Below are 14,921 nucleotides of genomic sequence, written 5' to 3' on the forward strand. Positions count from 1 at the left end.
TAAGCTTTATTATCTCTGTGCATCTTGTCTGGGCTCAGTGGATGTTGAAGCTGTTCAACATTCAAGAAATGCATCCTGATTTGAATAGTAGGTATCCAGTAATGAATACAATGAATGAATAAAATTCACTGAAATGAGTATGCCTAAATGGTAGATAGCAGCTCAAAGGGTTTCTATATGACTTTCTGTATCACCTCGTACCAGGGACCAAAAAACCCAAATTAGTGTAGTTTATGCATGCATAATGAGTCACATAACCAGCTCATTTGTAGGAACAGGAAGAGCACAGTGGGATATGAGGTACAGTTGACTCAAATGTTGCCAGGACTCACTCTTCCCCTCTCCTTTCAGCCTTTCTCCCCATGTAAGCTTTACTCTTTCCCACAGGCTGCCTTCTTCCGTGTGCAGGAAACATGGCCGCTGATAATTCAGGAGCCTCGCACCTCACAGTGTCCTCTGCTGGAGGGAAGCAAACCTTGTTCTCTCTGAGGTCCTAAGTTCAAAAATCCCGGGAAAGGATCTAATTGGCTCAGTTTGGGCCAATTAAGGGTGGGACCGCTAGTAAAATGACAGTTCCCTTGTTAACAGTGAGAAGAAAGATAGTCTTAAAGAAGCGGGTGTGGGTGTGGGGAGGATGGTTGTTGCTCTAGGCAGGCAAACAGCTGATCCCCCAGGAGGGAGAGACGCAGCAGCTGGCATTCAAACGGGGTGAGGAGAATCTTCGAGTGTGATCTGGGGAACTCATGAGGGAGCTCTCAAGGGGCCAGACGAACATTATTCTATTAAACACCTAAGGGAGAGACAAGGCTGAATGCACTTTCTTCAAATGAGAGGAGGGGTGGGGACAGGGTCCTCTGTGAAGGCCACCCTGCCGAGACTGGCCTGCTCCAGGGAGGCCATGGCCCAGCGGTGGGGATAAGAAGAAAAGGGGACTCCTTGGAGGCCAGGGCAGTCAGCCATACACAACAGCCCAGGCAGGAACCTTTGTGGGCAGATGTAGCCCCTTCCATCTTGCCATGGTGGGGGGAGGGGCACAAACCCACTGTCTTACATTTAGTGGTTATTTCTATGGCTCGATTTATTTTTATCTGTTCTAGACTTCAAGCCTGCTGCTGGAAGAAATAAGGCACGGAGGCATCTGGGTTTCAGAAAGCACAGGTTTTTGTGGCTGGCTTAGCTGCAGAGATCAAGCTAAAGACCTCTAAAGTCACCTTGACCCACCTCTCACATCCTCCCCTCTTGCCTCCACAAGGGCTGGGGGCTGGAATGGGGTGGAAGGATCCTCTTCTCTCATCCCTCCACCCCCACCTGGGCAGGGGGCAGCCCTGGGCTCTGAGAGAAGGGAGGACCAGCCAGCCAGAGGTGAGACACACATGGGAGCCTCTCTGGCAGCACCTCCCCCCCCCAGAGCCTGTCTCCCCAAAACTCCCCAGGGAGTTTGAAGAGAGGATCTTACCTTTCACATACTAACCAGCTAGGAACTGGCATCATGTCTCAGCCCCCACATGCCAGGCAGCTGAAGTCGACTTCTCCTTTAATGGGACCACACATCTGGCCTAACTTGTTACTCTCCTGAGACAAGTTTACTGAACAGTTAGGCAAGGCTTCCACGCACAGCCACTGCAGACAAGCTTAAAATATACTTTAATACATTTAAAGCACCATTCTGGAGACTGGCTTTCTCGGGATAAAGATGCAACTGACACTCATTGGGCTCTGAAATGTCAAGTTATGGCAATCCAGCAGGGAGCCCGACAAGCTGTTAAATCTGAAGCCTGCTCAGTGGAATCCTTTCCTTCCATTCCCGTGTCTTCCCCAACAACCCATCTGGGCTCCTGAAGCTGACATTTGGGTAGGACTTCCCAAACTTTAACAAGGTACCGTCCCTATCCCTGCAAGCAGGTCCTCCAGTGAAATGCCCTGGGTGGGAGGGACCCAAGAAGTTGGGAGGGGGCGGGGAGTGAGTGAAAACCAAACTCACCCTTGGGTGAAGCTTGGAAAGAAATCCATGGATGGGGGCACCTGGGTGGCTCAGTGGGTTAAGCCTCTGCCTTCAGCTCAGGTCATGATCTCAGGGTCCAGGGATTGAGCCCACATCTGCCTCTCTGCTCAGCGGGGAGCCTGCTTCCCCCTTTCTCTCTGCCTGCCTCTCTGCCTACTTGTGATCTCTCTCTCTGTCAAATAAATAAATAAAATCTTAAAAAAAAAAAAAAAAGAAGTCCATGGATGGTTTCCATAGAAGGTGCTATGTGCTCCCCTTTATCCCTGCAACCTTCTACCAGCTGGGCAGGAGAGAAGCAGCACAGGACAGGCAGAGGCTTATTTTGGACCTGGTTCCCCAGATGGATGGCACCAGACAGTCTCCATCTTGGGGAGCTCTAAGTTCTGTGCCCAGCGTAACAAATCTAAAACAGTTTCCTTCTTTTTATCTGTTTAACTTTCCCTGGGGTCAGAAATAGGATGAGTATGAGTTACTGAGAAGCAGCGGGATAGGAAAGTAAAGAGAGGAGAAAAGGACCCAAATGTTAGGAAATCAGTAAGGGACAGAAGGAAAGTAGACCCTAGGAGTCTAATTCACAAGTCTGTTTCTCCTTGTGCCTATGGTTCTCCATCCGGGGGCGGGGAGGACAGGATGCAAGGCAGGACAGGGATGGTGTGAAGGTCTGGGTTAGGCTGAATGGATCTAAGAGGCCTTTTCCCGAAGCCCTGAAGTTCTGCTGGGTCACCTTTTTCACTGCACAGTTGACAACCCTAACCTGTGAAGTATAGATCGACGTGCCTTCCAGAAGCACATGAATATGAATGAGTGGTGTGCCGAGGTAGGTGTGGGAATAGATCAGTCAATGTAGATGTGTTGTGTGAATCAGTGAACGGTACATGTTTGTACTTGAAAGCCACAATCAAAATCCAGGCAAAAGCTATGGGTGGCACTCTTGCACAATGCTGGTGGGGGTGTAGCTGTAGAGGCATGATTAACAATTTATAGGCTGTGTATAAGTGTGCATGGATGCCGGAGTGAGGGCAAATGGACATGGAAATGTGTGTTGGAGCAGGACACAAGCACAGGAAAATTCATGGGTTTTGGAGTCGATCTGACTTAGCTTTGCATCCTGGCTCTGTCATTAACCAGGTGTATAACCTTGGGCCAGACACTGGTCCTCAATTTCCCCAACTCTGAATGAGGATGATAATAAGTACCTGCCAAGATTGCCGGGAGCATCGGAAATAATACCATGTATACAAAGCTTTTCTGCTTTAGCCCACACATAGTAGGGCTCATAAGAAATCAGCTATTATCATGCACTGTGGATGGGCCCCTGGTAGGTAGGGAGGCAAGAGCGAGCAAAATATGACCCAGGATCGTGCGTGTGAAGTCTGGGTGAGGAGGTGTGTGCTACGATTTGTGTGAAAGCAAAGCTGTGTACGTGTGTGCATCCAAAGCAATTCCTTCTCCTCCAGGGAGCCCCCTATTGAGACAGGGGAAGGAGGGTGGGGGGCCAGTGACCGAGGTGCAGCAGACACCTTGAATTTTGGGGTCCTGGGCCCAAGTGAGTAAGAAGGTGAGAGGCCCTTAGGAACTGCAGGAAACCAACCTCCGGCAGAAGCTTCCTTTTTTTCCCTCCACCCAGCAACGGTAGAATACCGCCACCCACATCCACTCCCCACCTCCACTCCCAACCCTACTTTCCTTCCCACAAGCGACAGCAAGGGCGGGGAGGAAACCAGAGAGAAGAGAAGATTCCTCCCCTCCATTTCTCCATTCCCCCTTAAGACAAACCAGGAAGCAGCTGCGGCTCGAAATCGGGCCACCTTAACAGTAGAGTAATGGTCTGGCCTCCAGCCAAGCCCCACCTCCGTTCCAGCTCTCGCTCCTCCCCCTTCTCCTCCCTCAATGCTCCTGAGCTGGTGAGCAAGAGTCTGGCCGGAGTTGGCTGGAGCTGTTGCCATGACAAGCATTTTCTTAAGAGAGCTCTGCTGTTGAGACCGTCCAAAGCTGGGGGTTGAGGGGGAGAGCGCGAACTTCCTGGGGAACCATCCCTCCGAGGAGAGCGAGGCCAGAGACACCGGTCCAGCACCCATTTTCTTCCCGGAACCTGAGCGGTCCTTCCCTTGGCCGGAGGAAGAGACCCAGCCCACTCCCCCGCGGTAGCTGGAAAGGCGAGAGAGCAAAGCCAGCATCAATAACGTGGTTGCCACACTGGGGAGACCAGTGGGTGGTCACCCCCATCCTACCCCGTCCATGGAAACCCGGAGGGAGAGTCCCGCTTGGAGAAGCCTGGATCTTTGCTAGAAAGAGAGGTAGGCTTGCAGAGAATGAATTGACTCGAGATTTGCAAACTTTGTTTCTTTCTTTGCTCTCAATGGCTTCTAAAACTCCCTAGCATGTTTCTTGCCTAGCACATTTCTTGCGACTGGGTTTGGAGTGTGTGTGTTTGTGTGTGTGCATGTGTGTCTGTGTGTGTGCACGCACAGATTAGTCAAACACTGTATTTCCTAGATTCCGTTCTGAGAGACCGCGTAATCAAACAAGTGATTTCTTTCTCTTTTCCTAGTTTTTGTCATTCCTGGGCCGTGGGGCGTAGGGCGATGGAGAGACTGTCTTTCTCACACCCAAACTGCGCTTTTGGAAAAAGCATTTATTTCCCTCCATCCGTTCCTGCCCTCCCCCTTGGCTTGGGAATGAGACGCAGAATGGAAAACTGTTGCAAAAATATTTTCCGCGTCTGTTCCCTTTCTCCAAAGCCCCAAAGAGAAATGGAAAAAAAAAAAAAAAAAAAAAGAACTGAGTAAGAAATTTTCAACAGGAAGGAGGGCCTGCGATGAGGGACTGGAAGAGGGGCTCAGTTGGGGGGGGGTGGAGGTCGGAGAAGTTGGGGGGTAGGGAGGGTAGTGCACAAATTCACAAATTAAATTTCTTTAGCTTCGTGAAGAAACCTCAGCAGTTTCTTTGCCGCTTGCAAAACATCCTCAGACTTTCACGTCTATAATTAGCTGTGGAAAAAGCTGGGAGTTCCCTCGCCCCGCTGTTGTTGAGTGTGTGCCGAGCGTCAAGAACCAACTGTTTGAGTGTCTCTGAGGGCACCGCCCCACACATCTCTGGTCCCACAGGGGAGGAAAGAGCAGGGGGTGAAGTTGGAAAGTTTGCAGTTCCAGGGCTGGTACCTGTGGGGCTGGTGAGCGTTGGACGGCTGGGGGTCGGTCACAGGCATCCTGGGGAGGGTCCCCAAGCGTCCTGAGCCACGGCGCCGTCTTGCAGAGAGCTGGAAATGGGGCTGGGATGGTCCCTCCCGCTCTCCTGCACACGCTCGCTCCCTCACATACTTGGCTGGCTCTTGGGGTGGAGGAGGCCGGCTGGCACCCTCCCCAAGGCGAGGCCCGCCTCCCGCACTCCCGCGTTTCCGAAGGACCCACCGCTCTTCTCCAGCTGCGTGGGGCGGGGTGGAGGGGGGACGCGGGAGTGGCCTGCGCATCCCGGGAGCGAGTGGGCACTCTGCTGGCCAGAGGCACCTCCCCCGGGCATTCCTGCCGGACTTACAACAACTTGCAGACGCGGTGTCGGCGCCGGCTGGCCTGGTAGGGGGGATGTCGGAAGGAGAAATCGCGGGCACGCAACTGACGCGGCGGGGGAGGGGAAGTGAATCCCGGGCTACAGCGCCATCTCCTCTGGGTGGGGTGTCTGGCTGGGAGGCTGCAGATCCTCCCCTCCCTTCTAGAGCTCCTCCCCAGAGCTGCCCCTTCTTGCCCTTGCTATTCCGAAGCCCCCTTCCAGCCCCCTCAGCGCCGGCTCTCTTTCCGTGGAAGAAAGGGAAGAGACCAGGGTCATCCTAGGCTGGGACAAACCGTGGAGGGGGCGCCTAGGCGGTCAGGACGGGCTTGCTTGGGAAAGGTGAAGGAGGAGGAGGGCAGGAGGAGGTGGTGGCTCCAATGGCTTAGTGAGGGGGTCCCGCTTGGCTAGGGGTGGTGGCGTGGGGAGCGGGCGCTGGGAGGTGGGTCCTGGACCTGCGGGGTCGGTCTGGGGGAGGGTGGGGGAAAGGAAGCACCTGCCTTTTGCCCCAGCTGATTTGGTTGGACGGGTGGTAAAGGTGGGAGCTTAGCAGCTGGGAAGAAGGAAGCAAAGGACTGTTGGAGGAGAGATTAAATGGGGGCCCAGGGAGCAACAGGAACCAGTTTTTATTTTGAGGCGTTGGATGACTGATCTGACTGCACGCCAAGGCCAGGCAGCTTCTCCCTCCTTGTCTCCTGATGGAGAATGAAGTGAGGCCTTCCCCAATGGGCAGGGGACCCACAGGATCCGTGCTCTTGTTCTGTAGGAAAGGGGAAGGGGGATCCATTTCTCCCCTCCTGCTGGGGAGCCCCATCCCCCTGCCACCATCTTGCTGAGGTTCAACCCTAAATCACCCCTCCCCCCCGCGCGCCCTGCCACCGCGGGGGCCCATAATCCCACCATCCCAGCGGCTGGCCTTCCTACTTTCTCGGTGCTCTGACTAGGGGTAGGTTCTGGTGGGTTCGGGGAGGGCTTGTCCCCGAGGAGCAGGTCTCTGTCTAGCGCGTCCCGAGGCGCCGGCTCTCCCATCCCCCGACCCCGCTGAGGCCTGGAGTCGCGGGGCGTGGGCGACGGGGGCACCTCTCCTCGGTTCCCGCCTGGGCTGCAGCAAACCCGCGGCCCCGGGGCTCCTTGCGGCCGGCGCCCCGCCCCGTCGCGGCCTCTCCCGCAGCTCGGCTCCGCCCCCCCGGCTCTGCCTTCCCGCGAGTATTGCGCGCGGGAGGCGCTGGAGCGGCCGAGCCCAGGTTTGCTGCCTCCTGGCCTGCGCTGAGCCTCCAGCCCCTCCCCGGCCCGCCGCCACCTCCGTGTCCCCGGCTGGATTCAAGGGCAAGTCTGGATTCGAGGCTGGATCGAAGGAGGGACAGTTTTAGCCCCGGGACTCTCAGCACAGTACCTGACGTGTTATAAGGTGCTTGGTCAACGTTTGTTGAAAGAAGGAAGTGACATTTCGGGAGAGCCCGAGAATCGCCCCTCCTGGGGGCTAATGCCTAGCTAGCCCTGTGGGCTTCAGTTCCCCTCCGCACAATGGAAAGATTGCGCCCGCTGTAATGGTGGGAGGGAGTGGCTGAGTCAGATTTGTCCGATCTCTATGGTCTTTGGTGTCAGAACAAAGTCAAAATGGGAACGCCCAGTCAAGGGCAGGAGGAGAGCAGTTAGTTTGCCCGGGGTCTGAGTACCGGAAGAAGTCACGTGGTGTGGAGGAGGGGGTGGCGGTCCCTGAGCAATGATGCTGGGAGCCTCAGTCTTCCCCAGCCTGGGCTGGAGGGTCTTCAGAGGAAGAGAGCCCCTGGTGCTACTGGCCCAGCCCGGACTCAGCTACCACCTGTCAGCTACTCAACATTCCATGGGAAACTGCCTCTATTTCAAGAATTTAGCTGCTCCCAGTAATCCTCATGGGCCCTTTTCTCTTTTGGTCTATGTTCTTGGTCTGGGACCCAGTGCCCAAAGACATGGATAAACTCTGCCTGTTTGGGGCCTTCCAGATCCATGAAGCTTTGTAAGGAGGAAAGAAGGGCAGTTGTTCTGGCTCCCCAGGACCTTAAGGAGCATGTTTGGCTTAGGTGTTTGACCCAGGTGTTCTGCCCAGGTGTTTGGTTTGACCTTGAAGAGGAATGCCTGACCCTGAGCCCTCACTGCTTTCCCTGGAAGAATTCTTCTAGCACTTTGATGTCTTCCCCCAGCCTACCCCTCAGATAGCACTCCCTTCCCAGCCTAGGTCCCTGTTCCTCCGACTTGATTCCCATCATCCCCAATTGGTATTTGGTCAGACTGGGAGGACATCCTTTCTCCTGCTCATTTCCCTTTTCCCCTTTCTGTAGAGTGGGTCATAGAAAGAGAGCAGCCCCTGGGGCTGGAGTCCCCAAGGTTTGTGTGGAATGTTTTGTGCTTCTTCTCCCAACATCTCTCTTTGTCTCCTTTTCCCTCTTTCCCTGGTATGAGCCAGGCTTGCTCCACTGACTTATTTCCTCTGCACGTGTTAAAAGAGAAATGACAGGGACTTCTGGATTCTGCCTCCGCCTTAAGCCAGCCCACTGCGGTCAGCCCACAATCCTGTGGGAGGGAAACCAGGCAGGATCCAGTTAGGACCAGAGCCAAGGGCTCCTGGTCAGCACAGGAGCTCTTGGAGCCAAGTTGTGTTGGGGAGTGGGCCGGGGGGTGGGTGGGATGTGGAGAGACCAAAGGAGAGAAAAGGGAGGTGAGAATTAGGCAGCAAGGGGCAAGGATCCCTCCTCTCTACTGCCTTCCCCACTCTAATTCCTCTCTGGCTGATGTCTTCAGCCCCATCCCTTCTCTGTGCTCTGATATCCCAAGTGAAGTACAGAAAGCTCTGGGATAATTCAAGATGATGAACTGGGATGGCATCGGTGAGACCCCTTTGCCAGATCACTAGGGCAGGGGGAGTGTGAGGCTGTGTGTTTACTGGTGGGGAGGTCAAGGACTCTCAGATAGAGGCTCAGGGAAACTCTCAGCTCAGAACACCTCTCCCAGGATCCACCTAGGTTGCAAAGTCAGTGCTAAAAGTGCAATCCAGTACAACTCCTAGAGAGGGCAAGCCAGCAGTATCTAACTAAACAGCATACGCGTTTATCCAACAGTCCTACTTCTAGGAACTTATCCAGAAAATGCACATTCACAGATACAAGAAGACATATGCACAAGGTGATTCTTTAAGGCATATTTGTAACAGGAAAGGAAATCACTGGAAGCTACCCAATGGCCATCTTTAACAGACTGGCTGAATGAACAACAGCACATCCACTCAATGGAGTACTATGCAGCCAAAAAAAGTAGGAGCTCCATGAACTGATATGATGTGATTTCTAGCATATGTTGAATGGAAGATACGAGATGGTAAAGAGTCTGTGTAGTATGCCACCTTTGCATCGAGAAAGCAAGAGAAGTAAGAATAGTTTTTTGCAAACACACACACACTCACACACACACACACACACATATACAAAGGTTAAACCTGAACTTAATTTAAATGGTTACCTATAGGGTGGGTGGGAACAAGGTAGAGGAGATAGAGATGGGAATGAAACTTTACTATGACACTCTTTTAGATAGTTTTGGGTTTTGTACTGGTATAAATATTTTACATAGTCACCAGTTAAATTAGATCGCAGAGAAAGAAAACAGCAAACCCCAAAGCCGACCGCAACAGATATAATGAACATAACTGAATGTCCATTTGATTACTCATCAAAGAAAATAATTAATTCAAGTAATTTTTTTGGTGTAATACCTCGATGCTTAGTGGAATGTATATTCTCAGTATAAAAAGAACTACAAAAAAAATCTTGAACTTTCCTTTATCATTGTGTTATTAGTCACGGTTGGTGTCAGAAATTGGAAACAGTTTTTTGTTTATTATAGGATAGATTCAATGAGTAACCATATAGATAGCTTTGGAAATGAGGGTTTCACTAGGGAAGAAGAGAGACAGAAATACAGAACCGGGGAAGGTGAGGCAGAACCCCGTGATCCTTTAACTCCTAGGCCTGTTCCCTGGAAGGGTCTGGAAGCAGTGCCACCTGGTAACGGTGAGCACATCTGGCGCCCAGATATTTCTTTCTAAGGATCACTGCTCCCCCCGCCACACACCAGAAAGCAGTGCTCCCTGGAGAAATGGTAGGTTCTAAGTGTGGGACTGGGGACATCCACATTAATCGTATGATGCCAGAAAGCTAGAACATGCTCATGGCCAAAGGACACCAGAGTTGGTTTCAGGAGGCTCCCCCCCAGTGCAGTTTCGGGACACATTGAGCCTTGAAAAGAATAAGAGTAGTAGATTGTGAGACACCGAATAAAAGATGCCACGAGTCCATACTGACGGTTAAAGTGGAACAGGGAGGGAAACTGCTTAGCACAAAGATGCCAACTAATGAAAGATCGTGGCACTGACAGACCTTGACATTTCCCAGTTTGCGACCCCTCATGTAGTAGCTGGTACGTGCCAGGCTTACTAATGAATGCTAAACCTGTTGGGTGAAAGGCTGATCTCAGTGCCTGTCACCTCATGAATTACTTACTCCCTGCAAAATGAAACACCTATCTTTGTGACGGGGACATTCAGCACTGATCCCCATAACCCAATAACCAAACATCGGCCCTAGCAGGCCCACCCAGCCCCAGTTCCTCCTGATGAGCTAGACGTCACCTGTAGTCTTGTCAGAAATGCTTATCTGGAATCTAATCGTGAGGAGACCAGAGGCAAATCTAAAATGTGAGCCATTCCACATGACCGCGGACTGAGACTTCAAAAAAGTGGATGTCGTTAGTAGAAATGTTGAAATTGTGTGCCTAGGGAGAAGGGCAGGAAGGCAGAAGCCAGGCCAGGTGTAAAGAAGCTAAAGAAACTTTATAGCCAAAGGCCATGAATAAACCTTAAATGGATCTTGGGTCAGAAAAAAAAAAAGACCATAAGAGACATTCTGGGACAGGTATGAGATGATATGTAATTATTAATTGTTGAGGATGTCACAGTGGTTTTTTTAAGAGAATATTCTCATTCTTAGAGAGTATGCAAAAGTATTTAGGGGTCAAGGGTTTGCAGGTGATTGTCCAATGGTTCAGCAAAAATAGTACTGTGTGTGGTATGTATATGCGTACAAAATAGTAGCAATCAGTGATTCTCAGTGAAGGGTCTGGAGTTGTTTATTGTACTGTTTTTTTTTCAGTGTTTCAGTTTTGGAGTTTTTCTGATACTAAGCTGGGGAGAGACGTCAATACCCAGGAAGGACCCTTAGGTTCCCGGACTCCTCTCTCTCCTCTCCCAGACTCCTGACCCACAGGACCACCCTTTCTCAGTTCCCCCAGCCCCATACAACACAGGGAGGGGCCTTCTGGACAGCGTGGTTTCCCCTGGGGGTCCTCCTTCTCTCCCTCACTGCTATTAGCACCAAGCTTTCCAAACTTCCGGGTGGGAGCAGCTGGGGCACAGTGGGTGTGCCAGCTGGGCCAGGGGCAACAGGTGGGAGCAGGCATTTCCCCACCATGCTGTGGGCCAGCTGAGAAATCGTAGGAGCTGCAGGCTTCCAGAATCATCCACCTCCTTTTTGGGGAGGGGTCCCAGGCTGGGAGAGGAGGAATCCACTGACGGACCCAAGGCTGTTTCTAACCAGCCTTTTGTAATTCGGTGATTCTCAAAGAAGCTGGCAGTGCCTGCCCTAAGCCTTCATGCTTGGGCTAAGCAAGGCCTTCTGGGCCCACGCCCGTCCCCCCCTTCCTTGGCAGGGACCTGTACCCGCTGCACTGTCAGTGACCCAGATCATCACCGTGCTATCCACCCCCGCCTTTCCAACCTGGTCCCAGCTCTGGAGAGAGATCAGGTTTCCAGGACTGCCATTCTCTCTCTCTGTGTCTCTCTCTCCCCTCCCTCGAAACCCTGGCATGACTCAGGGCTCTTTTCATCCAGGAGAGGGCTATCGATCCCTTAGTCAATTCCCCTTCTGTCTTGCTAGGGAGCCTGTAAGAGCACAGGCCAGGAAGTTGAAAGGGGGCAGACAGGGCAGAGTTTGTCCTCAGGTGCTGCCACGCCTGCCAGAAGAGCATGGGACCGGGAGTCAGAAAACTGGTGATCTGGCCCTCCTGTGTGACCTTGACTAAGGCGGTGATGTCTCTGGGCCTTTGTCTCCCCCGCTGTAAAATGAAACCAGGCTTGGTTGGACAAGGGCATTTCTTTTTTTTTTTTTTTTTTTTTTTTAAGATTTTATTTATTTATATGATAGACAGAGGCAGGCAGAGAGAGAGGGGGTAAGCAGGCTCCCTGACAAGCAGAGAGCCCGATGCGGGCCTCGATCCCAGGACCCTGAGATCATGACCTGAGCCGAAGGCAGCGGCTTAACCCACTGAGCCACCCAGGCACCCGACAAGGGCATTTCTGATTCAAGGCTCCTTTTCTACAAAGGGGTAAAATTCTCAATGCCCAAACTGAACTCTTTTTATCTTAGGGCCTAGCACAATGTAGCACAGCAGCCTGTCGCCAAGTTGAGTCCTTCTATCAGGATGACCAGAGGTAAGGAGTCGTAAAGGAATCTGTCCTGAGGATAACCATTCTTGAAGTTCGGGAGTAGGACAGGCCCTAAGACTCCCCACCTCACCTGCCTGGATGGTGGATTAAGATGTATCTATGCAGTACCTTTCAAAGCCATAATTCTGTTCTGTCCTAAGCCAGAAACGAAGGAAAATCAGCTAGAGATACAGAAGGTCCAAGCCTTCGGGGGTTTACTCTCTCCTAGGGAACATGACATCCCCAGAGGTATGAGACTGAAACACAGACCATATGAAATTGCCGAGATGCAACCACTTTTGACCTATAAAAGGCAATTTCATATGGTGCAGCCTCATAGGAACGTTAGCAGTTATTGGAAATCAGTGACTGCACTCCGTGCTGTGAGATAGATGTTTTCATCCGAACTGTGTGTCGGGTTTGGAGAAATTTGGCCATCTGCTGGGCCAGCCTGCCCTCCCTCTCAATCCAGACTTTTGGCCTTGGAGGTAGATACTTTGGCCAAACCCTTGTCCAGACTCTGGCCGAGATTCCAACATTAGCCTTTCTTCGTAACTGACCAGGTCAGCTGCCCATGGGGGAGAGAGGGGAGTGCTGTCCATCCACAGTCTACTATTCCTCTGCCCTGAATGCCCTGCCTCATGTCTTGGGAGCTGAGGCTGGACAAAAGTCAGAAAGGAGCACATCACAAGTACCCACTCTGTTCTTCATCTCTCTGCCCCCCCCCCCCCCCCCCCCCCCGAGTCTGGTGGCAGACAAGAGCAGGATCGCACACTTGAAGCCTCATCTGGCCCAGGACACATGACCCAGTGATGCTCGGTCTACAGAGTAGGGCTCACCTGGAATTATTCTTGGAGGGGGTGATTGCCAGACGGGATCTGGATGGGGAGAGAGGATAGATTTGATGGAGTTGAGGTTGGGGGAGGGGAGGTGGGTTGGGAAGTAGAGCTGGGCTGCTGCATGCAGCTGAGGGCAGAGGACACTGAGCATCATGGAACGTCCAATGCTGTCTGTTGCCCACCCCCCCCAACCCCCCCACCCTCCGCTGGAATGACTCCAGACTTTGTCTGAGCCAGCACCCGGGTCACAGTCAGGATGGCATCTGGCCTCAGTAGCAGCCCTCTGCATGTCTCCTCGTGCTTGTGGACCATTAGGATGATTTTTTTGATGTTTCCTCCCTGCCGTCTGTACCACAGCCTTCTTTGTGGGACACACTCAGATGACATCTATTAGCATGCTAGGACGGACACAGCAGGCATCCATGTTTCCAGGGGTTCCCTTGACCTTGGTGCAAATTACCAGGCTTGGGCTGGAGGGCGGAGTGGATTGTTCATGTTACTGAGCCAGGGCATTCGAGGTGGACAGAGTTGGGGAATGGGGCCATCGCTCTCTTTGGCAAGGGAGAAGACTGAAACCCGGAGACTTACTCACCCAAGGAGACCTTGGGTGAGTTTGGTAGTTTGAGGCCAAGCCGGAACTAGACCCCACTTCTCCCCACTCCATGTCTGTGGCTGGGCCCCTGATCCCATCAGTGCCATACGTGTGACCCAGATCAATGCCCAACCTCCTCACTACCCAGGCTCTCTACCCAAGTCATAGGGAGAACCAGCCCCGCCCTTCCAAGGATGGTGTGTAGTAGCATGGTGAGGTCATGTGTTAGTAGCACTTTGGAAAATGTCAGAAACCATAAAAGTGCTGTGCCATGATTGTTATTGTTTCCGCTTTTCTTAACAATCAAGGTCATTAGCACTGAAGAAAATGCAAAGGAGAAGCACTTGCTGGCCCCACCCTCATCACTGTGGCGCTCCTAATGGAGCTGGGTTTCCTCTCTTGGAACTTTCTGCGGCTCCTCCCAGAGAGTGGGCCTGGAGCTGGGAGAAGCAAGGTGATTGAGAGGGGGAGCTGAAGGCCTGGGGAGGGGTGGGCAGAACCTTCCCCCTGTCTGGATAGCCCGGGCCCTTCCCTTTCCACAGGGTGTTGCATCTCTGAAAGGTCAGAGGAAGTGTGCAGGGGAAGCCCTCTGCTCTCCCCCTCTGCTGGGTTGGCTGCAGAGCTCTGATTTGGGGGCTAAGAGTCAGCAGATTGGGGCCACTGTCCTGTGACAGATAGCACAGGCTGATGTGATCACCAGGCCAATCTGTCATTCATTTGCTTGTTCGTTTATTCATTTGTTCTTTCAACAAACATGACGTGAGCACAAACTGTATGCCAGGCACTACCTTAGGATTTGGGGAGAAGTCATGTCCAGGATGCAGAGTGGCTAAGAATCACCTCCTTTCCACTCAAGGACAAGTGTCCTGAGCCTGGGGGCCCCTGAATGGCACAGTGTTCCAGAGAACTTGAATTTGTGTCCGTGGAGGGCGGGAAAAGAAAACCTCTGACCTCAGAAACATGAGGCCTAGATTCCATACATCATTGAGCTGAGAGGGGCCTTGGAGACCACTGCAGGGCAGCCCCATATTACCTATGGACTTCTGGCCAGATGGTGAAGGCTGTGCCCTTGTCCTTTATCAGAGGAAGCCGTCTCCCGGGCCAGGGCGCAGTGCAGAAGCTGGGCATTTGTCTAGCCCACTGTATCAATCCTTAGCCTACCCCGCACACCCACACCGTGTTGTCTGAGTTTGCAATCCCTTGCTTACATCCAGGAGCCCCTGAGCTGGACTGGGCAGAGCTGTTCCATTGCTGGGATGCCCAGAAAGGATCTGAATGAGACCTTGGAATGAAAACAAACTTCCCAGAGAAACCCTCCAGTTTCTCCTCCAATCCTGACTTCCCATTTCAGCCGCTATCCCCTACTTTCCAGAGGCACTGTGGTATCACCAGATAAAAGAGTGGATGTAAATTTGGTTGGTATCTATGACGCAG

General features: G+C 52.4%; 1 protein-coding gene across 7 annotated transcripts in view; it reads left to right on the plus strand.

Moving 5' to 3' along the window:
• Positions 1-3,907: 3,907 nt before the first annotated feature.
• Positions 3,908-14,921, plus strand: part of ATP2B4 (ATPase plasma membrane Ca2+ transporting 4) — a 97,661-nt gene continuing 86,647 nt past the window's right edge. For 6 of the 7 annotated variants that reach the window (XM_047703844.1, XM_047703849.1, XM_047703843.1 and 3 more), the window contains exon 1: positions 3,908-4,299. The gene's annotated coding sequence lies outside the window, so the exon portion shown is untranslated. Of the gene's footprint in view, positions 4,300-5,443; positions 5,575-14,921 lie in introns of those variants that run through there. The other variant, XM_047703845.1, reaches the window with a different exon arrangement.

Source organism: Lutra lutra, chromosome 15 (assembly GCF_902655055.1).
Source record: "Lutra lutra chromosome 15, mLutLut1.2, whole genome shotgun sequence".
Taxonomy (NCBI): Eukaryota; Metazoa; Chordata; class Mammalia; order Carnivora; family Mustelidae; genus Lutra; species Lutra lutra.